We start from the raw sequence: 19,506 nt of genomic DNA, 5'->3' as shown, positions 1-19,506 counted from the left end.
TCTATCTATGGTATTGGAGAAGACAAAATTCTACCACAAAATTAGTTTGACCATAAAAGTAAGCCCTAAAATAAAGAAAAAAAATAATTATAGCTAAAACTATAACCACATTGAGAGGCAAACGGAAAATATCTTAGGATCAGGGCAAGAAAATGAAGGGAATCCTTATAACAGCCAGAAAAGACAAGAGCAGGACCAGAGAGGCAGCTCCAAGATAGTAATGTCTCTTTAAAAGCTCTTGACCGTTTGTAGTAGGCATCTGTTTCTGTTGGCCCAGCACTGGTTCTCCGTCTTTCCTCTAATTAAGAAAACTCTCATCATCCTAACATTTCAGTGCAGGACGTCAACCAGTTTCCCTACCCCCTTCCTCCCAAGGGTGAAACACATGACTCTTTAATTTCTGTCCTGCACATCTAAATCTGGGTGAGTCCCAAAAATGCAGTGAGTGGCAAAGCAGAGTCATTTCGGTTGTCATGCTGGAAGACACTAACCAGATGTGTCAGTCTGTCCACTGAGAACACCACAGTAACCCTAGCCACTGTCCTCCCCAAGTGCCAGTTGTTTAACTTCTTTTGTTCTAAGCTACACAAGTGTCTTTCCAAATGTTTTTCATTTGTTTTAAGTCTAACATGTTTAATGTTTATTTTTAACTTATTATTTTAGACTATTTATTATTTTATTATAATTTATCGTTAATTATTTTAATAGGGCCAGGAGTTTGCCCCAGTTGGTTTCTATTGCTTACAACAAATGAACCTAACTGTTAACGAAATTATTGGTGGGGAGAACACATATTGCCCACAGCCACCCCACTAAAACAACCTGACTGTAGTCTCCATCCATGACAAATAGGACTCTTGAAATATAAGAAAGATCTTCTCAGTTTTGTTTTGTTTTTTTTTTTTCAACTGATTTTACCAGCTATCATTACTGCCCTGTATTTCAAGCTGAGTCATTCTTCCCTTCTGAGCCACCCAAATTGCCAGGGGGCACAAAAGAGCGACTCACTCTTGTTACGCTGCTTGTAGACACCAATAATCTTCTTTATGTTGCCTCCAGTTTCTCATTGTGGTTTTCATGATATTTGCAATATTAAGGGGATTAAAGAAAAGTACTCCAAAGTTTCTAATTAGAACTATTTTCAAAGAGAATCCCTATTGTGCCAGACTAAATGTGATCTTTTCTTTTCAAGCAAAGATTAGCCTAAAGACTTCATCCTGGCCAACACTAAAATGTGTGTCTTTTGAACTCTACTGATAAAATTTAATTTGATCAAGGTCTATCAGCTTCTCCAAATCCATACTCCTTATTCTCCTCAATCTCCCTTCACATTAATTTCCTTAATTTTATCTTCTGACATATAAGGAAGAGTAAACCCAAAACTGTAGCTGTTTTGAAATTATAGTGAATCATGAATGTCATAGTGAGGACTTACTTAATGTAATTCATAGTGAGGACTTTGTACTTACATGTAATTCTTTTTTTTTTTTTTTTAAGATTTACTTATTTATTTGAGAGAGAAAGAGCGGACCTGCTCAAGCAGACTCCTGGCTGAATGCAGAACGAGAAGGGGGGCTCCATCCCATGACCATGAGATCATGACCTGAGCCGAAATCAAGAGTCAGACACTTAACTGACTGAGACACCCAGGCGCCCCTTAAATGTACTTGTTTAATGTTCTTTTTAAAGATTTATCTGAGAGAGAGAACTTTGCCCACTTGAGCACAGGGAGGGGATTGTGGGAAGGGGCAGAAGGAGAGGCAGATAAAAGTCTTACGTAGACTCCATGCTGAGCTCGAGCCTTACTCAGGACTCAATCTCATGAGCCTGAGATCAGAACCTGAGCCAAAACCAAGAGTCCAACGCTCCACCAACTGCACCACCCAGGTGCCCCTCTTTAATGTTTCTGATCAAGATAAAGAAGTGACATTTATCAATTGCATATTACATGCCTGGAACGATATTTATTATCCATTGATTTCCTGCTTATGATCGGTGAAGATTTAGCTCTCTTAAATCCACCTATGACTTTTAATCTTTAAGCCTCAGAAGATTTTTTTAAGATCAGTGACAGTATGTATATCTACTTTGTTAAAAGGGGATATATGCTCCTTCCCATTCTCCTCACTTTCTTTCTCTTTGTAGCTGTTAAATTCTGTCATAGGAATGTTTCCCTTTTTACCTTACTGGGATTGGTAACATTTTTATATATATCTCAACTGTTCAGGGGTTTGTCTAAAGGTTTAACACTGAAATAAAAACAACAACAACAATGGTATTGCTAAGACTATGTGAATAGTCTTCATGGCAGCAAATGTAGTATAGTTGTGATTATATGTCTTTTTCTACACTCTGTTTTTCATAAAGTTTTTAATGGTCTTTCTCTTTTTTTTCCCCATTATCTCCCATAATTTCTTCCAACATTTTCAAACATACTACCTGGTCCATGGAAACTTCTTTTTCTAGATCCCCAGTCCCTGCTGCCTCCAGCCTCCGAACCGACCACACTGCAGGCCTGGAGCACAACTATCACAGAGACTGCTCACCTTGCACCCCCAGGTCAGAGACCGTTTTCCAAATCTCCTTGTTCCTAACATTCTCCCTCCACTCTCCAGTATCTTTTAAAGAGAGGGGACCTGGGAAATAAATGGACTAATTCTTACGTTCCTGAAAATGTTTTTATTCCGCTTTTACATTTAACTGATATTTAAGCTGGGTATAGAATTCTTGGTTGAAAATCACTTTCTTGCAAAGGTTTGACAGCGTTCCTCCATTGTCTTCTCCCGGTACTGCAGATGAAAAATCAGATAAAAGCCTGAGTCTTAATCCTTTATTTCCTTTTCATCCACCTTAAATTTCTTCTCTCTATTCTAAGCTTTCTGTACTTTCAGTGTTGTTTCTAGTTGTAGGCATTTTTTTCATTTATTCTATCTATCACTTAGCAGAAACTTTCCATCTGAGAACTCAAGGCTTCCTTTAGCTCTCTAAATATTTCCTTTCTCCATTTTCTCTGACCTCTCCTTCTGGAAGTGCTATTAATTAGATCCTGGATTTCTAGGACAACTCTTTTTCTGATAGCTCTTCTTCTATCTTGTTTTCTTGATTCTTTGCACTATATTTTCAGCAATTTCCTTAATTTTATCTTCTTATCCTTCTATTTATATTTTCATATTGGGAAGTATGTATTCAGTTTCCCAGGATTCTTACTTAGTGTCTGATTATTCTTTTATTACAACATCTTATCTGCTTCAATTTCTCTGATAAACTTATTAGGACTTTTTGTTTGTTTAAGAATTCTTTGTTCCCTAAATTATTTGTATTTCCTTATGCCATGCTTATATGTATTTCCTGCTACATTTATTTTATTTTGCAGGCTTTCTTCAAATGTCTAGGGATCTTGGTTGTGTTTTTATATTTAGAAAGAGGCATCAGAAAGGCATCAGTTTAGGAGACATAAGCTTCTGAGTCCTTAAATTCCAGAATAATTTTGTGTTAGGGCATCAGGAACCCGCTGTGCTACTAGGTTGCCAATGTTTCCCCCAGGCAGTGTTTTCAGTGCCTCTGGATAAATATCTTGTTTGTGCTTTTGTTTTGGATTGGGATAAAAGCCTAATTGTCAGATGTTTTGAACTAGGGGGCCAGAAGGGGGGAAAGGGGAAACATGGCCCACTGTGGCTTGGTATTCTCTGGAGGACCTGGATGTCTTAGCTCCACTTCTCACATTACCCTTCCTTAATCTCTCAGTTTTGAGAACAGATGTTATCTAGGTACTGTAATTAGGCAGCTTTCTGCATTTTCCTAGGAAGCTGTCAAAAAATACAGATCCCTGGGGTACCCGGGGGACTCAGTCATTAAGCATCTGCCTTTGGCTCAGGTCACGATCCCACAGTCCTGGGATGGACCCCCGTGTTGGGCTCCCTGCTCAGCGGGGAGACTGCTTCCCCCTCTGCCTCTCACCCCGCTTGTGCTCTCTCTCTCAAATAAATAAAATCTTTAAAAAAAAATTATTTATAAAAAAAAAGTACAGATCCCTGGATTCTACTTAGGGATTCTGATTCAGCACCTCTAGACTGGGCCTAGGTATCTATATTTCTTTTTCTAATACCTTCCTGGCTTATGTACACAACCGGTTTGGAGCACCACCAAGTTACTAGTGACTTGGGGAAGAGGTAACTTTATAAGACAAGCAGAGGTAGGAGCCTCATGACCTGGCAAATGCCTGTGCGTGGGGAGAAGGAAGAAGACGGAGTGAAAAACAACAACCAGGTTTTAACCCTGAGTGACTCCAAAAGTGATAGTGAAATTAGCGTAAATAGGAAAGTGAAAAGGAGTACTTCCTTCTTGATTTCTTCTTCCAGATACTGTACCAAATGCCACCCCTATGAATATTACCAAAGAGCTCCTTATGTAGAAAAATTACTAATAAGAATGTTAGATTACAATAAAATAATGAATAAAGAGATGTGTGAATATATTCTCAGGCTGGAGAACTAGTATATATGCACAAGCTAAACAATCCACTTTTGACCATTTATGAAGTTGTATTAGAAAAATACGCATAGAGCATTCCAAAACTGAACGTGAATAATCTACTAGTAGAGAATTCCTGGTTTTCTTTCAATCAAGTGTCTTAATTTCTCAAACGTAAAAGAGCAAAATTCAAATATACAATACCTCTTACGCTTAATATACCTGAACACAAAAGTGCAAAAAAAACTCACAATATCTACAACTCTTCATAAGGCTTATATTCTTACTAAAATATTGCTGTTCACACAGTTCAATTTCTATTAACAGTACAGCCTGATGACTCATTTTGTACATTTATAGTCTAATGAGGATTTTTAGATCTGCAATACCTGTAATGACAAATAGCTCCTTCACATTAAAACACCTATTTTGGGGGGAAACAGTTCTATAACAATATTGAATTTTTTATTTTTTAAAATTAAGGTATAATTTGGGGTGCCTGGGTGGCTCAGTCATTAAGTGTCTGCCTTCTGCTCAGGTCATGACCCAGGGTCCTGGGATCAAGCCCTGCATTGGGCTCCCTGCTCAGCCAGAAGTCTGCTTCTCCCTCTCCCACTCCGCCTGCTTGTGTTCCCTCTCCTGCTGTGTCTCTCTCTCTCTGTCAAATAAATAAATCTTTAAAAATAAATAAATAAAATTAAGGTATAATTTATATGCGGTAATTTTTAGTCTTCTCAGTGCAAAATTCTGTAAATTTTGACAAACATATATAGTCATATAACCACAAGCAAATAAAAGAAATTTCATCACTCCTCAAGTTCCCCACAAACTCATTTGAAGTCAGATCCTAATCTCCCCCAAACCTCTGGCAACGACTGATCTCTTTCCTCTCTATTTTTCCCCTCTCCAGATTGCCATATAAATCAGGGAGGACAGCATTTTGAATTTGGCTTCTTTCATTTAAATGGCTTAATGCATATAAGATTCATCCATTTTCTTGCATCTTATGAGTTTGTTCCTTTTCATTGCTCATAATATTCTATTATATGGATGTACCACAGTTAATTTATCCAAATATTGATATTTAACCATTTACCAATAACTTTATTTGAAGAAGATGGTTTCATGACTATTAAATTATTCTATTTATCAAAAAGGGAAAAATTATATAAATTCCCTTTTGCCTTGAATTCTTTAGTATTTGACTATATATTAGGTATAGTTAGTACAAAAACTATATTTTTATATAACTGAAAAAAGTAGATATCTATTCTCTCTTTAATTGTGGGTATACATTTGAAGCAGACATTATAATTTGAAGGGTTTTCTTTATCTAGAATGGGAATAACAACATATACTATTATTTTTGCTGATAACACCAGATAATGTTTTGTTTAAACATCTGAAGGTAAATGCTATATGAAGGCCTTAATCAACCCAGATCTCTGAAATGGCTCACTTCCCATTGCAACCCTGTTAATCTTTTAGCCCATGGAGGCAACAGGTGGGTTAGCAAATAGCTAACAGAAGGACAACTGTTGTCCTTCAGGATCAGTGCCAATGGAAAAAAGTGCCCTGAAATACAGATCTCAGGCCTGACATGATGAAAATCTAATGCCACAGCTGTTGTCTCTCACAAACTGTCACTCATCATGGTTTTTTTTTTTTAATGTTTTTTAATTGAAGTACAATTGACATATACACCATTGTATTAATTTCAGGGGCATAGCATAATGGTTCAATATTTGTATATATTATAAAATGATCACTACAATAGGTCTAGTTATCATCTGTCACCATAGTTACATGTTTTTTTTTCTTATGATGAGAACCTTCTAGATTTATTCAGCAACTTTCAAGTATGCAATACATTACCGACTATAGTCACAATGCTGTACATTACATCCTCGTGACTTATCAACTAGAAGTTGGTACCTCATGATCCCCTTACCCAATTCGCTCATACCCGTCCCAATCTATGAAGTTTGTTTTTTTTGCTTTATTATGTTCCACATATAAGTGAAATCATATGGTACTGGTCTTTCTCTGACTTATTTCACCTGACATGATACACTCAGGGTCCATCCATGTTGTCACAAATGGCAGAATTTCATTCTTCTTTACGACAGGGTAGTATTCCACTATATATATATGTGCACCACATCTTTTTATCCATTCATCCATTGACAGACACTTGGGTTGTTTCTAAATATTGACTATTGCAAATAATGCTACAATGAACAAAGGGGTGCACATATTTTATTGAATTGGTGTTTTTGTTTTTATTTTTGGATAAATACCCAGAAGTGGAATTACTTGATCATATGGTAGTTCTATTTTTAGTATTTCAAGGAACCTCCATATTGTATTCTATAGCAGCTGCAACACTTTACATTTCCATCAAGAGTGCACAAGGGTTCTCTTTTCTCTACATCCTTGCCAACACTTGTTATTTCTTGTCTTTTTAATAATAGCCATTTTGACAGGTGTAATGTGTATCTCATTATGGTTCTGATTTGCATTTCTCTGATCAAGAGTGATGTTAAGCATCTTTTCATATGCTTGTCAGCCATCTTCTTCTTTGGAAAAATGTCTACTCAGATCCTCTACCCATTTTTTAATCAGTCTGTTTGTTTTTTGGTAAGGATATTAACCCTGTATCGGATATGTAATTTGCAAATATCTTCTCTCACTTAGTAGGTAGCCTTTTCATTTTGTTGATAGTTCCCTTTGCTGTGCAGAGGCTTTCTAGTTTGATGTAGTGCCATTTGTTTATTTTTGCTTTTGTTTCTTTTGCCTTTGGAGTCAGGTCCCAAAAATCATCACCAAGACCAATGTCAAGAACTTACCCCCTATATTTCTTCTAGGAGTCTCATGGTTTCAGGTCTCACATTTTAGTCTTTGATCTATTTTGAGTTAATTTTTGTGTATGGTGTTAGTGATATAGTTTTATTCTTTTGCATGTGGTTGTCCAGTTTTCCCAACACCATTTATTGAAGAAACTGCCCTTTCCCATGGAACATTCTTGCCTCCTTTGTTATAAATTAATTGACCACATATGCATGGGTTTATTTTGGGGCTCTTTATTCTGTTCCAATGATTCATGTGTCTGTTTTTATGCCAATACCATGCTGTTTTGATTACTACAGCTTTATAACATAATTTGAAATCAGGGTGCATGATGCCTCTTTGTTATTTTTGTCACAATTGCTTTGGCTATTTTCAATACTTTGTGTTTCCATACACATTTTAGAATTTAGGATTTTTTGTTCTAGTTCTGTGAAAAATGTTGGTATTTTGATAGGGATTTTGTTTAAACTGCAGATTGCTTTGAGTAATATGGGCATTTTAACAATATTAATTCTTCTAATCCATGAGCATGGAGTATGTTTCTGTTTATTTGTCTTTTTTAATTTCTTTCATCAATGTCTTAGTATTCAGTGTACAGGTCTTTCACCTCTTTGATTAAATTTATTCCTAGGTATTTTATTCTTTTTTAATGCAATTATAAATGGGATTATTTTCTTAGCTTCTCTTTTTTAAAAACTTCTTTATTTTTATTTAAATTCAATTAACATATGATGAATTATTGGTTTCAGAGGTAGAGGTCAGTGATCCATCAGTCCTTATATAACACCCAATGCTTATTACATCACACGCCCTCCTTAATGCCCATCACCCAGTTACCCCAACCCTCCACCCCTCTCCCCTCCAGCAACCCTCAGTTTGTTTCCTATGCTTAAGAGTCTCTTATGGGGGATGCCTGGGTGGCTCTGTCAGTTAAGCATCTGCCTTTGGCTCAGGTCATGATCCCAGGGTCCTGGTATCGAGTCCCGCATCAGGCTCCCTGCTCCACGGGAAGCCTGCTTCTCCCTCTCCCTCTGCCTGCTGCTCCCCCTGCTTGTGCTCTCTCTCTCTCCCTGACAAATAAAAATCTTAAAAAAAAAAAAAAAAGTCTCTTATGGTTTGTCTCCCTCTCTGGTTTCATTGTTTTATTTTTTCCTCTCTTCCCCTATGATCCTCTGTTTTGTTTCTGAAATCCCACATATCAACAAGACTTAATTTCTCTGATAGTTTGTTAGTATATAAAAATGCAACAGGTTTTGTATATTGATTTTGTACCCTGAACTTAACTGAATTGATTTATTACTTTTAACCAGAGTTTTGGTGGAGTCTGTAAGGTTTTCAATAAAATCGTGTTGTTCATGAATAGTGACAGTTTTACTTTTTCCTTTCCAATTTGGATGTCTTTTATTTCTTTTCCTGCTTAACTGCTCTGGTTAGGACTTCCAGTACTATGTTGCGTATCCCTGTCTTGTTCTTTTTTTTTTTTTTTTTTAAAGATTTTATTTATTTATTCATGAGAGACAGAGGGAGAGAGAGAGAGAGAGAGAGAGAGAGAGAGAGAAGCAGAGGGAGAAGCAGGCTCCCAAGGAGCAGGGAGCCCGATGCGGGACTCGATCCCAGGACCCTGGGATCATGACCTGAGCCGAAGGCAGACGCTTAACCATCTGAGCCACCCAGGGGCCCCCCTGTCTTGTTCTGATCTTAAAAGCTTTTAGGGATGCCTTGGTGGCTCAGTTGGTTAAGCTTCTGACTCTTGACTTTGGCTCAGGTCGTGATCTTGGGGTCCTGGGATTGAGCCCCACATTGAGCTCCGCAGTGAGCGCAGAGTCTGCTTGTCCTCCCTCCCCCAACTTGTGCTCTAAAATAAATAAATAAAATCTTAAAAGAAAAGCTTTTAGCTTTCCACTACTGAGCGTTAGCTGTGGTCTCCTCATATAGGGCCTCTACTGTGCTGAGGTATGCTCCATCTATACCTTTGTGAAGTTTTTTTTTTTTTTTTAATCTAAAAGTATGAATTTTGTCAACTACTTTTTCTGCATCTGAGATCATTTTTATTCCTTCACATTTTTAATGTGGTGTATCACAGTTACTGATGTGCAGATTGTGAACCATTCTAGCATCCCTGGAATAAATCACACTCAATCGTGGTGAATGATTCTTTCAATGTAATGTTGAATTCAGTTTGCTTGTATTTTGTTGAAGATTTTTTCATCTATGTTCATCAAGAACACTGGTCTGTAGTTTTCTTTTCTGTAGTGTCTTTGACGGGTTTTGGCATGAGCGTAATGCTGGCCTTGTAAAGTAGAAGAATTGGTATTAAAATTTTGGAATGTTTGGTGTCATGAGTGAAGCTGTCTCTTCCTGGACTTCAGTTTGTTGGGAGGTTTTTAATTACTGATTCAATCTTGTGGCTGTTTTGTAATTCTTCTTTGTTCCTTTCTTCCCTTATGCCTTGATGACTTTATGTAATATTATACTCGGATTCCTTTATCTTTTATGTGTCTACTGTAGGTTTTCTCTTTGTGGCATCATGAAGCTCACATATAACAGCCTATTTGTATAACCATCTATTTTAAGATGATACAAGTTAAGTCTGAACACATTTTAAAACTCTGCATTTTTACTGCCCCCACCCCCAATTTTGTGTTTGATGTCACATTTTACATCTTTTTATTCTGTATATCCCTTAAGTATTTATTGTAGTTATAGTTTTTACTATTTTAGCCTTCATACTAGCTTTTTAAATGATTAATCCACTATCTTTTCTATATATTTACATTTATCAGTGAGATTTTTACTTTCATATGTCTTCTTATTGCAAATTAGTGCCCTTTCCTTCCAGCTTAAACAATTCCCTTTAACATTTGTTGTAAGGCTGGCTTAGTGGTGACGAACTCCTTTAGCTTTTTCTTGTCTGGGAAACTCTATCTCTCCTTCAGTTCTGAATGATAACCTTGCTGGGTAAAGTATTCTTGGTTGGAATTTTTTCCTTTCAGCACCTAAATATATCATGCCACTCCCTTTGGACCTTAAAAAGTTTCTGCTAAGAAATTTGCTGACAGCCTTATGGGGAAGGAAGAGGTTCCCTTGTATATAACAAGTTGTTTTTCTCTTGCTGCTTTTAATCACTCATCATGTTTTAATTTCATAGTTTTGATTTAATCTTTTCTAAATACAGCACTGGATAAATACAGAACCAGATAACAAGAGTCCCCAGCAAAGGAGCCAGACTGGTATTAGCATCACCCCCTTTCACCACCTCCCCAGTCCTCTGAGTTTTATTTTTTGGGGATGATGGCATCTCTAGGACACTACTTTATGTTCATGAGGGCCAGAGCTTCTGCACTAGCTCATAAGCTTTACAGAAATCACAGAGTTTTGATTTCATGGTGACTTCTTAATCTTTCTTATCATACTAACCAGGATGCTTTTACCAGACATTTTGAGTTGTAACACATAGTGGAGTTGGGTCTAAAGAAAACCATCAGATTTTTCAATGGTGTGCCCTAAGATTTCACCCTTCTCTAAGATTTTTAATTTAAAAAAACTATTTTCAGGCATGGGTTACATTCTTTTTCTTAAGAAGCCACCTTTTAAAAAACTCTAGGGGTGCCTGGGTGGCTCAGTTGGTTGAGTGTCCTACTTTTGGTTTCAACTCAGGTAATGATCTCAGGATCATGGGATCGAACCCCACATCAGGCTCGGCACAGAGTCTGCTTGATATTCTCTCCCTCTCCCTCTGCCCCTTCCTTTGCTCGTGCTCTCTAAAATAAATAAATAAAATCTTTGAAAAATGCTATATTGAATTATAGCTTTATATATAATAAAATGTACCCATTCTAAGTGTACAATCTTAACAAATGTATATACTTAGTGAATATCCCAACACCTTCCCCCGAACCAAAGCCTCCCTAATGCCCTTTTTTAGTCAGTTCTCCCTCTACTCCCAAACTCAGGCAACTGCTCTTTCTATCATGATAGATTAGTTTTACTTTTCCAAGAATATTCTGTAAACAGTATATATTCTTTTGGGGTCTGGCTTTTTTATTTAGTGTAAACCTTTTGAGGTTCATCAATGTTGTTGTATGTATCTATAACTAGTTCTTTCTTTCCTCCTGAGTAGTATTCCATTTTATGGATATAACACCACTTGTTGATCCATTTGCCTATTGATGGACATTTGGATAGTATCCATACAGGGGCTGTTATGAGTAAAGCTGCCATGGATATTTCTGAATAAATTTCTGTGCAGTATTCATTTCTCCTAGGAAAATATCTAAAAGCAAATGCCTGGGTTGTATGATAAAGTATGTGTTTAGCTTTTAAGAAACTACAAGCTACTTTCCAGAATGGTTGTATCATTTTGAATTCCCACCAGTAATACAGCTGACCCTTGAACAATGTGGGCTTAAAGGCCCCAACCCCAAATGGAGTTGAAAATCTGAGTATAACTTTGACCCCCCCCCCCCGCCGAAAAACTTAACTACTAATAGCCTATGGTTGACCAGATTCCTTACCAATAACATAAAGAGTCAACTAATACATATTTTATATGGGTTACATACTATATTCTTTTAATAGAGAAAAGATTAAGAAAATCATAAGAGAAAATATATTTATAGTACTACATTATACTTACAAAAAAAAATCCATGTATGAGTGGACTCACATAGTTCAAACCCATGTTGTTCAATGGTCAACTGTATAATATATTCACTGAACATAAGTGCTATCGAGAAAAGTAATAAAAAAAAATAAAAAGGCAAGTAGGTTTTGCTATTTACAGAAGATGGTAAGAAAAGGTTTCCTAAAAAGAAGACATTTGAGCCAAAGCCTGAAGGAAGTAAAGGAGAATGACATGAAAATATCTGGGAGAACAACATTCAGAAGGCAAAAAGAACAGCACATGCAAAAGGGTATTCATTCCTTGGTGAGTTTGAGGAATTTCAAAGAGGCCAAGGGATCTGCAATAGAATGAGAGAGAGGGAAAACAGGAGAAGGGCTCGGAAAGGTAGGGAGTTCAGCTCACGTAGGGCCTTATAGGCCAATGAACTTTGGAAGGAATGAAATGGGAAGTCACTGGAGGATTTTGAGCATTAAAGGGACACAATTTATCTTATTATTTTAGAAGAATCACTTTCATGTGGGAAACAGACTATAGGAAGCAAGCATGAAAGTAGGCAGACCAGTTAGAACATTATTATAATTGCCCAGATAGAAGACTAGACCAGTATGGTGGCAGTGAAGCTGAGCTGGCAATGTGGCCAATGGACGAAAGAGTCCTGGTGAAAGAGGAGTCAAACCTAATTAGGTCAAGCTAATTACAAATCCATACTTCCTTTAAGCACAAGAAAAAGAAGAAAAAGGGAGAAAAAAAGAATACAGTTTGTGTGGTTAAAAACTGGCAAGAAACTAAGTTGAAACTCATGGTCACTGGCAAAGCCAAACTGTTTTAATCACCCAAAATAGCCTCAATCTAAATAGCTCAATGTGTCTGCCTGAAATAAATTTAATGTTATGGGAAAAAATGTAATATACCGATTATAATGCCAATTATGAACACTTCAGAATTTGGGGCATATAAAAATACTTCTCTCAAGGTTTGGAAAATAACAGTAAAGTAAAACAAGAACCACAGCAATCCTATGAAATGAGATGAACAACTATTAATCCTACTATTCCATAGTTTATAAATTTTAAGTCCAGATAAAGATATGGCCCCTTTGGGCCAAATCGAATGCACTGGGGACTAGGATCAGTCTGCTGATTCTACGTCTGGCCCAGATACACTCTTTGATCAATTGCTGATGCTTACTCAGGACTGTCAATCTTTTCTGCCTATTTTAATTGAAGATATCAAATACCAATACCTTTAATACTCAAGATATACATCCTAAAACACCTGTAGACGACTCTAAGATATCCTACAAGGCGTTAGCAGTTTTCATAGGCCCACCAAATGATAGCTCAACAAAGCAGAAAGAACTTAGAAGAACCACTTTCTAAGAAAACTTGATGATATTTATTGGCTACCCTAAATATTTTGAAATATCTCATGCTGCTTTAACTGTGTTGGACTTCCTTTCCCTGTATTTTTCTTTTTTATTTTTTTTCCCAAAGATTTTATTTATCCATTTCATAGAGAGAGACAGTGAGAGAGGGAACACAAGCAGGGGGAGTGGCAGAGGGAGAAGCAGATTTCCCGCTGAGCTGGGAGCCCCACGCAGGGCTCGATCCCAGGACCCCAGGATCACAACCTGAGCCAAAGGCAGAGGCTTAACAACTGAGCCACCCAGGTGCCCCCCCCATGTATTTATCAATAGCAAAATCTGTTCAAATGTACGTGTGTGTTGCAGGTACGGGGTTGAAAGGGATGGTTTCCAAATTCACAAAGAAAGAATATCTGTAAACACATTTAAACAAAGCAGGTTTAGGAACTGTAATTTTTACTTCTCTGATGCTGACCATATGATAATTACATTTCCCCTAAAATAAAAAAATAAAAATAAAAGAGAGGGCTATAGAATTTAACTCTACCAAACATTTGGGTTCTGTGGATTCTTTTATTACACTGTAAATATTTCGCATATGTCTGGAGCAAGCACCAGTAATTAGGCCATAATGGTAACTTGTCACTCTTAAACACAACAGCTGTGTGTATTTGGAAAGATTAAAAACTAGATTGTTCAGTAATTCTGGGAGCCTTGTTTACCAAGCTAAGATGGCTAGCAAGACTCTTACTGTTTACTTGATATGATGTACTTGTTATTTTATTAAATATTTAAGACTGCATAGTTTAAAATTTTATATAGAAAGCTTTTTACCTAATTTTGAAGAGAATTAAAGGAGTATTTCTAAGGCTCTAATTTTAATTTAATTCTTTATAGTGCCCAATAACATGCCACATACAATTTGGTGCGTGATTTCTTTTTGTCATCAATCATGACCCATTACATCTATACACACACATATTTTAGTATTAAAATTTATTTTCTTGGTTATTCCCTGTAATTGTTCAGGAAGTAGTATTTCTGTTTTATAGACAAAGGTATAAATATTCAAGTATGCTACACAAGCTAAAAATCACATGAGAGTAGAATGAGTAGCAGAACATGATTAATTTTGTATTTACAGATCAGTGAGCCTCAAACATCTTCGTTTCTGGGCTGTTTTTCTGGTGAGATGTTTGCTGTGTTTCCTGATGGAGAGACTCCAAATGCACATTTTATACTAATATAAGTTGAGAGCAGAATAAATTCTTAGTGAGAATGATCACCTCTTCCAAATAAAATCCAGGATTCAAAAACAAACATAACTGAGATTCATTTAATTCTGGAACATCAGGAGTAAACTGATAAAATAATAAACAAAATAAAGTTTGTTAGTGACTTTTCTGATTTTTGTGGTTCACTGTACATCATATTCATTTTGCTAAACAACTTTGGAAAACTTACTAACCAGCAGAAATGTAAAGTACAGATCGTACTCTTTGAAGTAACATAAATTAACATTACCCAGATAGTAAATTTTAATAAAACCCATTTTAAATTGGAACAGATAAGCCCATTTGGAAGCTGCTGTCAATTACTCAACCAGCAAGGGCACTGAACATCTATTTTATGTTCATCAGTGGTCTAGGCTGATGAAGAGATATGAGAGAGAAAATGAAATGTTCTTTGCTTTCAAAGGATTTATAATCTAGTTCTTAGTGACAATTTTGTTTCGCGATGGTGGATAAAAGCTTTAGATGTTCCTTGATATCCTTCTTAAGAGAACCAAAAATCTGTCAGAATCACATGACTTTTTGTGAAATACCATGTATACACTGAAAATATTTGCTGTAAACAGAATCCTTATTGTATTGTATTCAGCGAGTGAACATTCCATATACCTGTTTGAAACACCTCAGTGTGGAAGAAGCCTTGACCAACTATGTGAGAACTTCTTCATCCTCAGAAAAGAAAAATAATATTGGTTCTGCCTCCTGGTGCTGGCAAGGAACACAAGATAATGAATATGCAAGTGCACACCGAAGATTTCCAGGTCACTTCTGAACAGATTTCCAAACCATCAAAGAGCCAAGCATTTAAATGAAGCAATTAAGCTTTAGGAAAACAACATAAAAATAAAATTTGACTAAAAAAATAAAATTTGAGTAACTATTCAACCTTATTGGGCATTCTGCCCAATCATCTTCCTATTTTCTACCCAGTCTAAACTGCTTTCTCTTGATGTTTTGGTTTTATTTTTTTAAGATTTTATTTTTAAGTAATCTCTACACCCAATGAGCCAAAGGCAGATGCTTAACCGACTAAGGCACCCCAGACGTCCCTTAGCAGAGATAATTTCATAAATTCTATAAAACTGAATTTATATTGTTGTGATGTACTTGAAAGTTGCACTTTTGAATTAGTAATTATCAAGGTAAATAAACTAATATTTTTATCATTAAAAACAGGATACGATCTGTAAGGAAAATACAGTGTTTAGAGCTTGCTCGTTGTTTATATGCCATGAAAAGCAATTTACTAAACACAGAGAAAAAGATTTTGGTGAAAAGAGATATAAAAATAGAGTAGCCTACATTAGTGAAACAATCTTCTATTGAATTCAAAATATGGAGAAATTATGTGCAGAATAATCCAGTTTTAGGACCTAGAAAGTAGGAGAGCTTTTTCTGAATCAGTTTAAAAACTGCATAAACTGCTATTAAAGTTAATAACAGATGAGTAAAATAATGAGGGCCAAACAGGAGTTTCCGTGGTTTGCCTAAATCTGCTCAATCTTAACCATTTTAAAAGATCTCTATCTTGGGCGCCTGGGTGGCTCAGTTGGTTAAGCAACTGCCTTCGGCTCAGGTCATGATCCTGGAGTCCCAGGATCCAGTCCCGCATCAGGCTCCCTGCTCAGCACGGAGTCTGCTTCTCCCTCTGACCCTCTTCCCTCTCATGCTCTCTCTCTCTCTCAATAAATAAATAAAAATCTTAAAAAAACTATAAAAAATAAATAAAAGATCTCTATCTTCAGATATTTCATATAAACCTTACTATAGCTTTAGAGTACTTGCTGTAATAGCTAAAATAATGACAAATGAAGATTAGACTTCTAGGTAAAATTAGAGGTCAAGGGATGCCTGGGTGGCTCAGTGGGTTAAGTGTCTGCCTTTGGCTCAGGTCATGATCCCAGGGACCTGGGATCTAGTCCTGCATCCGGCTCCTTGCTCAGCAGGAAGCCTGCTTCTCCCTCTGCCCCTCCCCCAGCTTGTGCTCTCTCTCGCTCTCTCTCTCTCTCTCTCTAATAAATCTTCAAAAAAAATTTTTTTTAAAAAGGCCAAAATACTTGTACTCGTGTTTGCTTCCTTTCTATAATCTTATCAAAATGAGAGAAAAGTGATTTTAAAAGGATTCATAAGAACAAAGAGGGCAGAAGAGAAGACAATACAAGAAAATTTTAGAAAGTGAAAAGCAGACACAGGAGTATTAACTACCTATTAAAACTTTAGAAAGCAGCTGTGGGAAAAGTCAAGAAACTAATTTACATTTCAGATTTCCTAAAGCTTCCAAATTGCTGGCAATGGGTACTTTTGAACTGTGAGGCCATCAGCAGAAGAATGAGGGAAAAGTGTTTATAGAGTGACACCTCCCCACCCCAGAGCTCTTCCCCTACTCTGTATGATGGATCTGTTGTGCAGGTAGATAGATAATGGCAGGTTTATTCTAGAGAGGAGCTTCATAACCAAGGACACTAGGCAAAATCAAAACTTGGCGTGCCATGCTAAAAACAGTGGAGTTCAGTGAACTTGAACATACGGAACTCTAAGAGCAGCTGTCTTGTCTTTCTGCACTTGGTTCCTATAATGCCTGCTTCTAGCCTCTACCTCCTAGGCCTAGGAATGCTGAAGTCCTCTCTGGGGAGTCTGATCCAAGAAAACCTAAAAATCCTGATATTAGGCTTCCTTTGATGAAACAGACCACCCAAATCACCAACCAAGGGCAAAGCCCTCAATCAACATACTACACCTACACCTAGATGTACCCAGAGCTTCCCATAGATGTCTAATCCCCCCACTCTTAGAAAACCAAGGTCATTGGGTATCTGAGGAGAGCCTCTGTGTGAAAGACAAAGATGGAAACAAGCAGATAGAAGCAACGCTGAAGAGATGAACATGGCGGGGGGAGAAAATGGAAACACTACCTTTGATATCCCAAAGAGACTACAGAGTATACTGTATCCATAGCATTAGAACAGCATGATTATCTATCATCTATCTAAAGAGAATAAAAAAAGAGCTCCTAAAAATTTAAAATATGAGAGTAGAAATTTTTTGAAAAAATAATAAAGGGCAGAAAAATAAATAGCTAAGTTAAGGGGTGCCTGGGTAGGTCAGGTGGTTAAGCGCCCGACTCTTGGTTTCAGCTGGAGCAGCATCAGACTCCATGCTAAGCATGGAGTCTGCTTAAGATTCTGTCTCCCACTCCCTTTGCCTCTGCCCTGCCCCTCTTCTGTGCGTGCATGCTCTCTCTCTAGAATAAATAAACCCATCTTTAAAAAAATAGTTAAGCTGAGGAAATCTGTCTGAAAGTAGAGCAAAAAGACAATGAGAGGATAACAAGACAGAAAAGATTTAAAAATCAGAGGACTAGAGGAACAGTCCAGGAGGCTCCACATCTGAGTAATTGTAGAAAGGGAGATAAGAGGAAATGGAAAGAAAAAAATAATCAAATAAGTAAATCAAGAACATTTGCATTAAAAGATATGCGTTTCAGGGCACCTGGGTGGCTCAGTCATTAAGCACCTGCCTTCAGCTCAGGTCATGATCTCAGGGTTCTGCGATAGAGCCCTGCATCGGGCTCCCTGCTCGGCGGGAAGCCTGCTTCTCCCTCTCCCACTCCCCCTGCTTGTGTTCCCTTTCTCACTGTGTCTCTCTCTCTCTCAAATAAATAAAATCTTAAAAAAAAAAAACAAAACAAGGTAAGAGTTTCTACATTAAAAGGGTCTGCCAAGTGCCCAGAGCAAAGCTTTCTAAATATTTCAGTGTTTTTTTGGGGGGTCGCTGGATGGAAGGATAATTTCGGGCCACATTTTTGGATAATATATTGCTGCTTTTTGAGTTTGCAGAATTAGGCATTATCTACTGACTTCCGAACATGGCAGATGTAGATTTAGTACTGCTTCACCATTACCCCTTCATATCTATCACTCTTCTCATCCTCACATCCACCTTGTATAATTATATTGCAATTTTGGTTAAATCAATATTCAATATTTACATTGTTATGACAATGTAAAAACTATTCACAGTTGAACCATGTAATATTTTATAATTTTTTCTCTTTCCTGCATAACCTTTTGTTTTCCTTAATCTTTCTTTACTTGCAAAATTGCGAAGTTCATGAAAGAGAGATTCAGTCATTAAGAAACAGTCCCCTCCTCTGATCTGCTGTCCTTGCTTCTGAGTTACCCTCATTCTCAGCCAAGCATCCCGAGCAAGCAGGCTCTAAGCAGCTCTACCTCAAACTAGCAATGTAGAAAAACCTCAGCAGATAAAGGGAATCTTTTTCGCAACGGCTGCAGTAAGAGAATCAATCTCTTACTCAAGAGGATGTGCTACCTTCTCTGTTCTCCTGAGTCATCACTTTAGCTAGGGGTGGAGTCAAGTTTTATCCGAGCCTCAAGGCTTGAGATTAAGGCAAAGAGTCTCAGCAAACAAAGAAAACAGGCTGAGAAAAATTTTAATGTATTTTACCTTTACATCTGTAACGAAAGCATAGTTCAAACTCAAGTCCTAGAATTTTACAGGCTAGAAAGAACAAGAATAAGTGATGCCTCTGGGTTGAGGAAACATTATATAAACCAACTTTTCAAAGTTTAAAATTGTCCAGGGGATAATAGCATTATGATTTTAGAGCTAGTTGAGGGATTTTATACTGATACTCAAAAAGCAGAAATGAATATATTAATCAAAATTAAGACAAAATGAATTTATGGCATCTTTTAATATCACAAACATGTTTTATTTTTGTTTTTAAGTAGGCTCCATGCCCAGTGTGGAGCCCAATGCAGGGCCTGAACCGACGACCCTGAGATCAAGAGTCGGATCTAAGCGACTCTGAGCCATCCAGGTGCCCCACAAACATGTTTTTATTCCGTTCAGCTGATCTTTTAAATGTTGCATTTAATATTATTTTT

General features: G+C 37.0%; 1 long non-coding RNA gene across 1 annotated transcript; it reads left to right on the top strand.

Moving 5' to 3' along the window:
• Window positions 1-1,603: 1,603 nt before the first annotated feature.
• On the top strand, window positions 1,604-15,545 carry LOC113929668. Its single transcript, XR_003522284.1, has 3 exons — window positions 1,604-1,663; window positions 2,467-2,559; window positions 15,189-15,545. It is a non-coding gene; the product is annotated as an uncharacterized LOC113929668 (long non-coding RNA).
• Window positions 15,546-19,506: the final 3,961 nt, after the last annotated feature.

The sequence above is a fragment of the Zalophus californianus genome, chromosome 5 (assembly GCF_009762305.2).
Source record: "Zalophus californianus isolate mZalCal1 chromosome 5, mZalCal1.pri.v2, whole genome shotgun sequence".
NCBI classification, from domain to species: domain Eukaryota; kingdom Metazoa; phylum Chordata; class Mammalia; order Carnivora; family Otariidae; genus Zalophus; species Zalophus californianus.
Note: the sequence above shows the minus strand (reverse complement) of the source record. Positions and strands in the feature narration are given on the sequence as shown.